Here is a 12132-nt window from a genome sequence, read left to right on the forward strand (position 1 = left end):
TGGTGAGAGGATCCTGGTGTATATATTTGAAGGAAATTGTATGTCTAACTACCTCTCAATTCTCAGTAGTCATATATACATCTATTACCTTCATTAGTCTGTAAACATTATAGGGTATAAAACCCAGATCTTATTGTTTCCCATAATACTTAATAAAGGACCCTTTGTAGAGAAGGTGCCCGATAAAATGAAGGCAAAGCCTGCCCTTCAGGGCAATGGTAGAGAATTTCAGAATAATCACCATCCAGTTCAGACACTTTGCTTTTCCTGAAAAGAATTATAAGAATTACATTGTGAGTAATTCTCATCCTAGCAAGAGCTTCAAAACCTGCTCCAATCTTAGTCTGTTTGTTCTTCTTTGGATGTATGCCATTTCTAAGAACCATCTGCTACATCATGGCAGTTAAGCAGATTAGTGACTAATGATGACTTGAAGCAGATGTTTCAGCGATTTGGTAAGGTTGATGACAACTGGATCGTGTAGGTGGAGGTGGGAATCCAGAAGGGCAGGGAGGCGGACACGACAGGAAGCTCAGAGATCTAGTGCCCGGACCTGTCAAGGGCCAGCATACGTCAGCAAACCATTCAGTGGCACAGCAATGCCTTACAGCTGGTTTATGGGCTTCTAGAGTCAGTCATTTCCATCTTTGTGATAATTTTCACCTCCCTGGTTTCAAAAGACCCAAAGATCTGTTCACCTTATATCATGTTAACATCTACCTGCAGGAAGTAAGCTTTAAACAAGGGTCATTTTTTAGGAAAGGTTGGGAGGGAAAGCATGAAAATGTTAGAAGAACTCACGAGACTTGGTGGTAAAATTAAGACTAGGAGTCGGACCTCCTGCCCCAGCAACATGTTCTCCCCCACTATACAATTCTTTTCTTTCTTCACTATCTCTCCTGTTGGGTCCTCTCCAGACTCTATGGGTATGAGCACGTCGGCAATGCCTCTTGTCAGCTCTTAGTTATTCTCAGGTGGGCAACCAGTCTGGCAATGGACCATGCTTCTCAACTCCATTTTTGGCCTTGGGCCAATTGCATTGCTTATTCTTACCTCTTGTCAGAGGAAAGGCAGGAAAGAGGCAAAGCAAGGCTTATGTGTATCAGTCCTCAATCTACTTCGGTTCTGGTAAAAATGGGGAAGGAAATAGAAAACCTCAGCTAAAGGGAAGTTTCTGGATGGTCTGTGTTTGATTAGGTGCCATTCCACACCATCACCACAACTGTTGAGGACAGTCACCACAAAAGTGACACTGGACTTTAGCTGGAGTTTTGTGAGGGGTGGGAGGGAGGCCACGAGAGACTGGGGTAGAACGCATCCACTCTTTCACTCACACATTCATTAAATGTGAAGTGATTTTTCTCAGACGAGTACATGTTAGTCTGTTTCAAAGAAGCTAATAAGAGAAAGATGACTATAACACTTATCTTTGATAAACCACATAATATGTAATAACATCACTATCTTAAAAGAGAATCTTAACAGATACAACATATCATGGTCGCTAAACTTCCTCAGGTATTTAGGCTGTTTCAGATTTAAAAAAATTAAAAATTTACTTTATGATTTAAATCATTATGATGTCTCAGGAACATGTATGCCTCCATAATGATTTCCAAACAGCAATAATAAAAGCAGGCTTAATAAAATTTCAATAGAACTGACTACTCATAATGATTGAGTTTAGTCCATTGTTATTGTTTTACTGCTCACAAAAGTCAAGGATTAGAATTTGCTAAATTCCCAAGTCCATTGGGATAGCTGCATCCCTAAAACCATTACCCCTTCTTTCTTCCCTTCAAAAAGGTTTCTTGAATTGAACACTCAGAGCAGGAGGCTAGGAGACAGGCCTTCTGAACCTTATTTTGGCCCTGCTATTGTTTAAATAGTCACCACAGGCAAATCCCTTCACCTTCCTACATTTCAGCTTATCAACTTCTAAAATCCAGCTGAAGTAGGTTTTCCCACTCAGCAGCAGAAGCTGTAAAACTAAGGTATATAAGGAAGTTTCAGACCATCTTTTGGCATTTCCAATGATGCTTTTGTTGGTAATGTTGGACACTCTGAGTGAAGAATTAAATGAGAGGAAGGACAGGAGTGGTAAAGATTGTCAGAAAGGGAGGAAAGGGCACATGCTATTAACCAATTCTCTGTAGCCCCAGACAATTTATTAGATCTTCATATTCAGATCATTTTTTCCCCATAAAGCCATTCTATCTGCCTGATCTCATGCAGGAGGTACAAAACCCACTGCCAAGCCTGAACCACCCATTTTTAAAGGTGGGTGTACCGGTTAGTAGTTCCTCCAGGCACAGGTACTACTGAGTGAGCCATAATGCTTTCTGAGCAGGTCTGAAGCTTGGAAAATATTCCCACAGAGGTGATGAAGAGGAGAGCCTTCACACCAGGCTAAAAGCCAAACAGGTCTGTATTAGGATGGGAATAGTGGGAGTGGAAAGGAATGAACCTAGACCTTGAGATTTACCATTTGCATGCTTTTTTATTCCATAAAATGTATATACAAAGACAAAGAAGATTAAGTCTTTGCCTTCATAAAAACAGTCTTAAATATTTTTTTTTTTTTTTTTTTTACTCCAAATGCTTTATTGTTCTGTTGAGATGCTTACAAATACTGAAAGTCACCCAGCCTGGGGCCCAGCAGCCACGGCCCAGTGGTGGGCAGGGAGGTGGGCTTAGTGTTAAGGCGTGAAGGGCCAAAGCCAGGCAGCTGGTGGCCTGGTCCTCTGCTCTCCATTTCTGTCACCCTTCTGATGCTGAAGGGAGGGCAGCCACACCTCAGGATCCTCTCCCTCTGCTGCCTCCTCTCCTGCTCAGGTTCTCCCTGGAGTGTCTGAGCAGCCCTCCAACCCTGTTAGAAACCCAGCCTGTACAGAACCCGTGTAGCCGCCGTTCCCATCAGCTCCCCTCCTCTTCCAGTCTCTGGATGTAGGAGCTTCGTCCCTTCTGGCTCTAAGCAAGGCACGAGTGGAAGGGAGAGGGCTGGGCTGGGGGGCCACAGGCTGTGCATCGGGGCCTGGAGACACAGGTGGAGGGCGAAGAGGGGGTGTCTGGTCCCTTCCCCCGCTCCCAGCGTGAGATGCACAAGGTCCTGGGCTGGAGAGATGGCAGGACGTACCCTCAGGTGGGCCCACAGCAGAAGCATGGGCAGAACCACAGAGCCCAGGCAATGAGTATGTAACCATGGCGGTGAAGCAGTCACTATGGAGATCAGAGTTTGGGATCTGCAAAAAGGGGGTGGGGCTGGGACCTCAAGGATGACACCCTTGAACAAAGTAATAAAATGCAGGAGAGCAGGGTGGAGCAGGGTTTGACAAGTGCACCGCCTGAGCTGTCTTAAATATTAATTTAAGACAAAACCTACAGGGGACAGAATCTGAACTTATTACATATACTTACAAATTATTTACACTCATAAAACTGAACTCTTTAGCTCAAAGGAGCTACAGAGTTATTTGTTTGCAGAGTTGAATTTGAAATAGAGATTCTTGGTCTAGCACTCTTCTTTTTTTTTTTTTTTTAAAATTCAATTTATCAGGTCTTTGGTATGTCCTAAACTTTGGTAGATGGGGGTTTGGAGGCTGCCACCAGGGGTAGCAGCAGTTCTGGAGTTGGTTCCCATAAAGGGCTCTCTAGGAAATACAACAAGGCAAAGGAAAGGGCTTCGCTGTGAAGCCTGAGATTGGTTTTCATCTACTCTATCTAGCCTGGCATCCAGGGAGAGAGATTCCTGGAAAAAAAATTTTTTCTTTGTATTTCAGGCGTCTGCTCTATTAATTTAACTTAATTGGTTAGTAGCTGATTTCTGTCAGCTTGAATTTCGTCTTCGGATTTGACAGGCCTGTTTTAGAATGCGCAGACACAGAAACATAGAGCTGCTTTCCAAGCAAAACCAGAAAGATCTCTCTGGGGTTGTTTTGGAATCTAAGGAATCAGAGAATGAGGGGACATGGAATGGGGCATAATTAAGGCCTACACAGAAAATGGTCCTGTGGTCACATTAGGTATATTAATACTAGCTGCTTTTCTCCCATACCCATGCCCCACTTCCCTTTTGGTTTACTGAGCTAAAACTTACTGCTTTATTTCTTTGATCATACAGTTAGCTGGAAAATAAAGGAGTTTTGCTTTTCTGATGGCCTTTACTTGTGAGCTGCTTTGTGACAGCCTGTCTTCCCGAGCATTCTAGCTGCTAAGAGAGTAAAAACAATTGTTTTGTTACGTAAGTACGGCCCTTGTCCACCTTGTGAGTAGGACCCAGACAAAGTGTCCATGGGCCAGTCCTACCAAGTCCAAGCTCCTTGAGGTGAGGCTTTCTCCTCTGCATTTGTCATGTACAGTGAGAAAGTGTGCTGAGTTGAAAAAAAGGCAGCTCTGGGTGTCCTAAAGAAAGTCTCTAGCATTCTGTGAGTGAGGTGGCATTGTGATGCCTCCTGAACCCTTGGCTCAACTATGAACACCACTGTCTCGTCTGAGGGCTGTCTCTCAAAGTGACCTCCATGACCAAATGAAGCTGCTGTGGAGAGGAAGGCTTCTGACTTCAATCAGAAGAAACAGAGGCATGTGGAGGTCTTGGGTGAACTTTTCAGCTCGGAGCCTCTGAGTCCTTTCTTCAAATTGAGGATAGTACTGCAGACAGTTTCTATGAGGATCAAATAAAGCAGTAAGACCCATTCTTACTGTTTTCTAAGCTAAAAAAAAATTCAGCTTCAACATCAAATGCAGTGAAAAAACTGGTATTTTAAAAAATGATGTAGGTGGTGCTAACCTATGTTACCATTTTGGAACTCCTCCTTTTCAAGAGGAAATTTTAAAGCTCTGGACACAGAGATACCCATCTGCTACCTGGGTCATCATATTGCACCATCTCAGGCCTTCTGCTCCGACAGGCAAGCATTCTTTTTTTTTTTTTTTTTAAATTAATTAATTAATTAATTAATTTATGATAGTCACAGAGAGAGAGAGAGAGAGGCAGAGACATAGGCAGAGGGAGAAGCAGGCTCCATGCACCGGGAGCCTGATGTGGGATTCGATCCCGGGTCTCCAGGATCGCGCCCTGGGCCAAAGGCAGGCGCCAAACCGCTGCGCCACCCAGGGATCCCCAGGCAAGCATTCTTAAATCCATGTTAGGTCTCAACACAGGACTGGATGCTGGAGATTATAGGAAAATCCTTTCTCTTTAGAATAGTATCTTCCACTCATCTTTGCAAAATTACCTATCCCACATCCCAACTCTAACTTGTTTCTCTAGTCAAGGTGGCTTCTTTGACTCTCTTTGTCATTACCTTGGGGATGAATTCATGCTCTTTCTCCTCCCATCTATCATTCCAAATTCTCCCACTCCATTAAGAATGAGTCAAGTTCTATGTCCTGTGTTACCATGTTCCATGGGATTTCTCCCTTTCCTGATCTTTCAAAGTTGTTCTAAACTGTACTATAAAACTCTTTCTATTCTATGACGTTTCTTTAGTTCGACTGGAAATACTGCAAGGGCTGAGACTCTTTTTCTTCTTTCATGATTCCCTCCTCAGTATTCAGTACAGGGCTGGCATGCTGAATAGATACTTGTTTAGTTATCTTCAGAGAAATGAAGCTAAAAATGTTCCTACTGACAACACAGCATAGTGGTTAAGAGCGCAGATGCTGAAGGCAAACTGCCTAGGTCCCAACTCCAGCTTTACCACTTAGTCACTCTGTAACCTTGGGCAGGTCATGTATCTCACAGTGTCACAGTTTCCTTATCTGTAGAATGAGGAGAATTATAGCACCTATCTAGGATTGTTGTGTGTATGCCACCTGAGCTCAGGTGTTTAAAGAATATAGATGATGGGCTCAGTCAGTTAAGCTTCCGACTCTTGGTTTTGGCTCAAGTCATGATTTCAGGGTCATGAGATGGAGCCTGGCTTTAGACTCTGCTCTGGGCGTGGAGCCTGCTTAAGATTCTCTCTCTTTCCCCCTTCTCTTCCCACCACTCCTGCGAGCACTCTCTCTCTCTCTCAAAACATAAATAAAGAATGCAGATGAGTGCCTGATGTGGTAAAACCTATGGAAGCACAGGTTGTTGCTGTTATGATTGACAGGACCATCGCCATTATGATTCATTCTCCAAGTCTGAGCATATGTATTCTGAATGTTGTGATAAACTGTTCTGACAAGGGTAAATGACTGAGAAATGTAGAGCTTTCCAGGAATAAAACATCAATGAGGGGGATCCCTGGGTGGCTCAGCAGTTTAGTGTCTGCCTTCGGCCCAGGGCGTGGTCCTGGAGTTCTGGGATCGAGTCCCACATAGGGCTCCCTGCATGGAGCCTGCTTCTTTCTCTGCCTATGTCTCTCATGAATAAATAAATAAAAACATCAATGAGGTGCACAGGGAGGGACAAGGAGTCTGCTGTGTGAGCAAGCAGGGAGTGAGCTGCAGTACCTTTACCTTGGTGGGGGTGGAAAAGAGGAGCAGAGGCTGAGGCCGTATGGCACACTGGGTTGGCAACTGGCTCAGCTTCAGTCTTGACTCAGAAATCTCTAAATAAGTACAACTACATATTTTCATATAGCTATGAACTATATACTGAAATGTTAGAACATGCAAAAACAAAAAAGATATAGAGAATAAAGGAATGAAATTTGGGAAAAAGTGAGCTTACAAGCAAATATGTGAGGTGAAAGGCTGTGCAGAGAACATCAGCTCCAAACTCCTGGGAGGAACTGCTGACGACTTTTACTTACCCTGAAATGCAGATTTTTTTCCCCCTGCCTTGGAACCTTTAAGATTAGGATCATCAAATCTACCACAAAGGGACAGTAAGGGCTGGTACTTATTACACAGGTATATAAGCTTTCTATAATTTTATTCTCATGGTCATGTGATTAGATTGATATTTTCATCCCTTTTGAGAGAGGAAGCAAAAGCTCAGAGAATTAACTTGTTCAGCTAGTGCATAGTAGAATCAGGAATGAGTAGTGACCTTTGACCTTTTAAAAAAACCATATCCAGGCATCCGCTGGGGCCTAATAGTAAGGCATGTGGTTTGGCTTCATTTTTGGTGGGGGGTAATTTGTGCCAAGGTTTGTAGTTACTCAGGGAAATGGACAATCACTAACAAGAATATTCTGGATTTTAAATAACTGGAAGGCATGTGGTTTGGCCTCATTTTTGGTGGGGGGTAATTTATGCCAAAGTTTGTAGTTACTCAGGGAAATGGATAATCACTAACAAGAATATTCTAGATTTTAAATAGCTTAAAGCTGAAGGAAAAAAAAAATGCTGTGAGAAGACCTCCTCTGTGAGCAAGAGTTGTTTTTTTTTTTTTTTCCTGAAACCAAAAATTATAGTAGCCTAGAGACTTGCAAGGGAGAGTTTTGATTTGTACAGATATTTTGGGGAACAGATTTGAGGTTCATGAAGAGTTTCATATCACCATTTGGCTAGAGCAGCTTTTTATAACTTTGGTTGTTTTTAATGCAATTGCCAACCAAAATTTATTTGATGCTGGAAGCTTCGCGATTGCTCCAGGTGGAAGTATAGAAAATATTCTTGGAATGGGAAAGGCCACCTGACCACACATTCTTAACCCTGTCCTAATACTTTCTGCCAAACTCTTCAACTTCTTTCTCTTTAGCAACTCATGAAATCTTGAATTTGGTAATACTTGTAGTTTTATTTGCTAGCTGGGTAATTCATTTTGAACTATCAACCTCTGCATGAAATGACTCTGACTTGATTTCCTATTTACCTGGGAGAAGGATCAAACTCTGGTCAGCTGCCACCTGCTTTTGTCAATAGAGTTTTATTGGAGCGCCACCATGCCGCTGGAACGGCTTTCTATTACTGCTTTTATGCTACAATGGCAGAAATGAACGGTTGGGACAAAGATAGGATGACCTGCAAAGCCTAAAATGTTTATTATTTGGCCCTTTACAAGAAAAGTTCACTGACCTGGACCTAGAATCCTAGAATATGGAAGAATTTTCGCTTCTGGTTTGTTTCAGTGCTTCATTTATAGAACAATGTTAACCACCTTTTCAGAACTATGCCTTTTTTTAGGATTGTCTTTTCTTTCTCTCTCTTTCTTTCTTTCTTTCTTTCTTTCTTTCTTTCTTTCTTTCTTTCTTGATTGCTTTTCTAAGAAGAATTAATTAACCACTAGGGGGATCTTTGGAGACCCTCCTAATCTGTAAGGGAATAGTCAGTGCCTCACTTGTGCCACCTGCTTGTCACTGTCTTGTGTCCTCTGATGCTCTGTGACCTTTATATTGACCTTCAATACTCCCCCACCCCAACCCCAGGCTTATGTATTTACTGGGATGGCCCCCTTTCCTCTGACTTGCTATTTGTCCAGTTTTCAACGGGGAAAAACATTTGTCATCCCCACTGCCTTTAGTTCTACAAAGGAAATGAGCCAAACCAAACTGAAACTGATTTCTTCTCTATCTGCCCTGCTTCCAGTTTTTATGGTCGCTGCAAACTTGGAAATTGTATTTCATGTGCTTATGACTTTTACATGTAGCGTTATTCACAGCTGTGGTCCTGATATTGACCCTGGAGGCATTTCCCATTTGATTCTCTCTTCCATTCTGAGAAGTTTCCATCTGTAAACACTCTGTGTTGCCCAGGCCGAAGCCTTCCAAATACTCCTTAATTCATCTCCTATTCAACACCACTTTGGAAAGTTGTCCAATACTGTCTGGGAACTATAAGCATAGAGAGCATACAGATTTCTCTCTTTTATCAGAACAGAAACAGTAGCAAAAAAAAAAATGTTAGAAGAATATAATAAGCATCCTCTCCTAGTGCTTGGATTTAGGCTAATTATCCATCACACTATGTTTCCTACATACCTTTCTATCTCAACTCCTTGAACAACTGCCAGGTTGTTCCTAGGTTCCTCAAAATGAGAGTAAGCCTCCTTATTTTGTGATGTCCTGAAGATGGTGTGATATAATGACTTTGTATCTATATGCCAATGATTATAGATACTCTATACGAGTGCCTGGCTCTTTATAGACATTATCTGTTCTACACACCATTGCTCTACTGAAGGGCAGGTGAAATTGTCTTAACTTAGCTAATGAGCAAACCAAAGTTCAGAGGGGTTAAAGTGGACTCGCGTAGACAAGAAGTGGCAGAATGGGAATCCCAGCCTAAGTTGCTCATATCTAGCCCTATTGTCCTTCCGCCACTGTGGGCTGCCCTCTATATGTCATCAGGCTGCTCAGACTGCTCTTCCTAACCAAGAGGGTAGTCAGACATGATGAGCATAAATCAGGCAGACCCAGGATAGAAGGAGAAACAGGAACAGGCTTAGGGGTTAAAAGGCAGAAACTCCCTGGCATTAGCCCTTTCCCTAGGATTCCATGTAGACAGAATATTACCTGTGAGCCACTTTTCACCCCTAAGAAGGAATCAGTATTTTCTTCAAAGTATCTAGTTTCACATGATTCTTCTTGTTCACCTGCATTTCCTTTGAAAAATCCCATAACCTTTAGGAAAGTCTTGTTTAAATGCTTTAAGCCATTTATTAGCTTATTATTTATTATGCATATTATGGTGGACTGGTAGCTCAGTCTTGGGCCAAAGTGTTGAATAGTGAGCGGGACTTCTCTGCCAGTGTGGGGCTATCAGCAGGATTTAGGTTTTCTCAGGGAAAGGATCGATATTCAACCATCTTGCTTGCTTGCTTGCTTTTGTTTTTTAAGATTTTATTTTTTTATTTGAGAGCATTAGAAAGACAGAGCAAGCAAAAGTGGGGGGCAGAGGGAGAGGGAAAAGTGGGCTCCCTGCTCAGGAGGGAAATGGGGCTTGATCTCAGGACCCTGGAATCATGACTTGAGCCAAAGGCAGATGCTTAACCAACTGAGCCACCCAGGTGCCCCTTCTGCCAGCTTTCCTTCCCAATTTGGTAATCTGACTTCCAGTGCCAATTTTAGAGAATTTGGATTTTCTTTTCTATAAGGATGTCAGCAGGCCCTTACAGGTATTGTTTCTGGACTGGGGTTCAGATGTAGGAATACTGAATGTACACCTGCCCATATTACATGCTAGATGTGGGGAAGAGTTACTTGTGAGACCCTCTGACCAGTGTACATGCAAACCAGAGTTAGCTTCTGCCTGAATCTCAGCTCAGCGTAGTGAAGGGTAGGGGGGCCCAATAAGTGTTTAGTGTTTATGCAGGGTAACTGAAAAGCAAGAAGCAGTTTAGCTTTACCCTGCTTGTGGTGTAGGTCTCTAGATGCACACATGCATGTGTAACAATGCTGTAAACATATACAGAGATGCAAATGCATATGCACAATTACAGGGCTTACTGAGTACCTATTATGTGCCTAGTACTATTCATATTTCTATCTGGGAATGTATGCATAAAGGTAGAGTGATAGAAAATAAAAGAAAGGCTTTCCCTAACACACATGTGCCAAATAAAAACGAAAGCCTCACAGATTGCAAGCCAGCTGGCTAGAAGATAGAATGTTAATTTATGCTAGATCTAGCTGACCCCAGTGACTTCTTTTTAAAACAATGGCCAAGTCCATGGATTCAACTAAGGTTAAAATCAACACAAAGAAATAGTCCCTGGAGCCAGACTTTCTTGAGTTCAAATCCCAGCTCTACTGTTTATTAAGTGTAATACTTTGGGCAAGTTAATCTAACATTTCTGTGTTTCAATTTTAGTATCTGTAAAATTGGGATAGTAACCCCAAAACATTATTGTAAGAATAAACAAACACCTGTAAAACACTTAGAACAGCATCTAGCTCAAAGCAGTTGGTCAATAAATGTTAACAATTATGATGATGATGATTTCTTCATTGGTCTGGATGTGATGGGAGATAGGATACCACAAGGTGTTTATTCTCGGTAGTCATTCTCCAGCAGGGCTTTTCAAATTGTAGTTGTGTGCTACAGAACCTCGGGGTTTCCTGACACTTCTGTAAAGGAGAGTATGTGGACAGGGCAGGAATGTTTCATTGGGAGTGGGTACCACTCTGGAACTCTGCCATAATTGCATGTTAAAGACTAGAAGTTCAGATTATGCAAAACCTGTAGATTACAGTCTCCAGGAATTAAGAAACTTCCCTGAGAATCACTACAGTTCATTCCTTTATTCATGCATCCCTCAGTTTTATCATCTGTTGAGTGTCTATTGTATTTTTGGAATTGTGGAGAAATTGACATACATTTTTAAGCATTTGCCCTGGAGGAAGTTTAACATAATCCAGAAGGTACTGTAGAAAAACAAATAGTGAATTCTAACACGCAGTGGTAGGATGGGCTGAGATGAGTACAATGTATAAGGGTACTATGTGGGTCGTGGAGGGGGTCATCCTGGGATTCAAATTCTAGCTCTATTATGCCAGTTCAACCGAGCTTTGGGGATACGCTTCTGGTAAGGAAGAGGGTAGGATGAGGCAGATCTAAGGCCCTGGGCAAATTCATAAACAGCAAATAATTGTGTACTCTGAAAGGCATAGCTCAGAAGGGTGAGGTTGGGGGTATGGTAAGAGATCAAGCGAGAGAGACAAACGTCAAATGATAGAAGGTATTACAAGTCATGCTAAGGCACCTGGAACTTATCCTCAAGTGATGGCAAGCCATTAAAAGAATTTTAAGCATGGGAGCAGGGACAGGTTTGTTAGAAAGATACTCTGGCAGTAGCATATCAAATGATTCAGAGCAGGAGTCAATAAATTCTTTCTATAACAGGACAGATAGTATATATTTTAGTCTTTAGAGGGCCACCTATAGTACCTGTTGTATATTCTATTTCATGTTTGTTTTAAATAACCCTTCAAATAACCTGGGTTCAAATCCCAGCTCTATCACTTACTGGGTGTGAGACCTCGAGCAAGTTGACTCAATAACTCTGGGCTCAGTTTCAATAGCTCTTACAATAACCCTTTAAAAGCCATTCTTAATAACCCTGTAAAAAATATTAAAGTCACTGACTGTAATTTGCCAACTCCTAATCTAGAAAAGGCAAATACAGAGTTTAGAAGGCCGCTGAAATCATTTAAAGTGAACAAGGGACCAAAGTAGAGGCAAAGAGAACGGAGAAAGGTGGAGGAATGAGAACCACTGAGGGGCAAGAACAGTCTAGAAATATTTTGGTTTGGGAAG

General features: G+C 42.1%; 1 protein-coding gene and 1 long non-coding RNA gene across 4 annotated transcripts in view; one reads left to right on the forward strand and one right to left on the reverse strand.

The window, feature by feature from the left end:
* LOC121494769 overlaps nucleotides 1-12132 on the forward strand; it is a 150591-nt gene that overhangs the window by 120739 nt on the left and 17720 nt on the right. The window lies entirely within an intron of this gene.
* Nucleotides 1-12132, reverse strand: part of ADAMTSL1 (ADAMTS like 1) — an 882039-nt gene that overhangs the window by 106193 nt on the left and 763714 nt on the right. The window lies entirely within an intron of this gene.

The sequence above is a fragment of the Vulpes lagopus genome, chromosome 7 (assembly GCF_018345385.1).
Source record: "Vulpes lagopus strain Blue_001 chromosome 7, ASM1834538v1, whole genome shotgun sequence".
Taxonomy (NCBI): Eukaryota; Metazoa; Chordata; class Mammalia; order Carnivora; family Canidae; genus Vulpes; species Vulpes lagopus.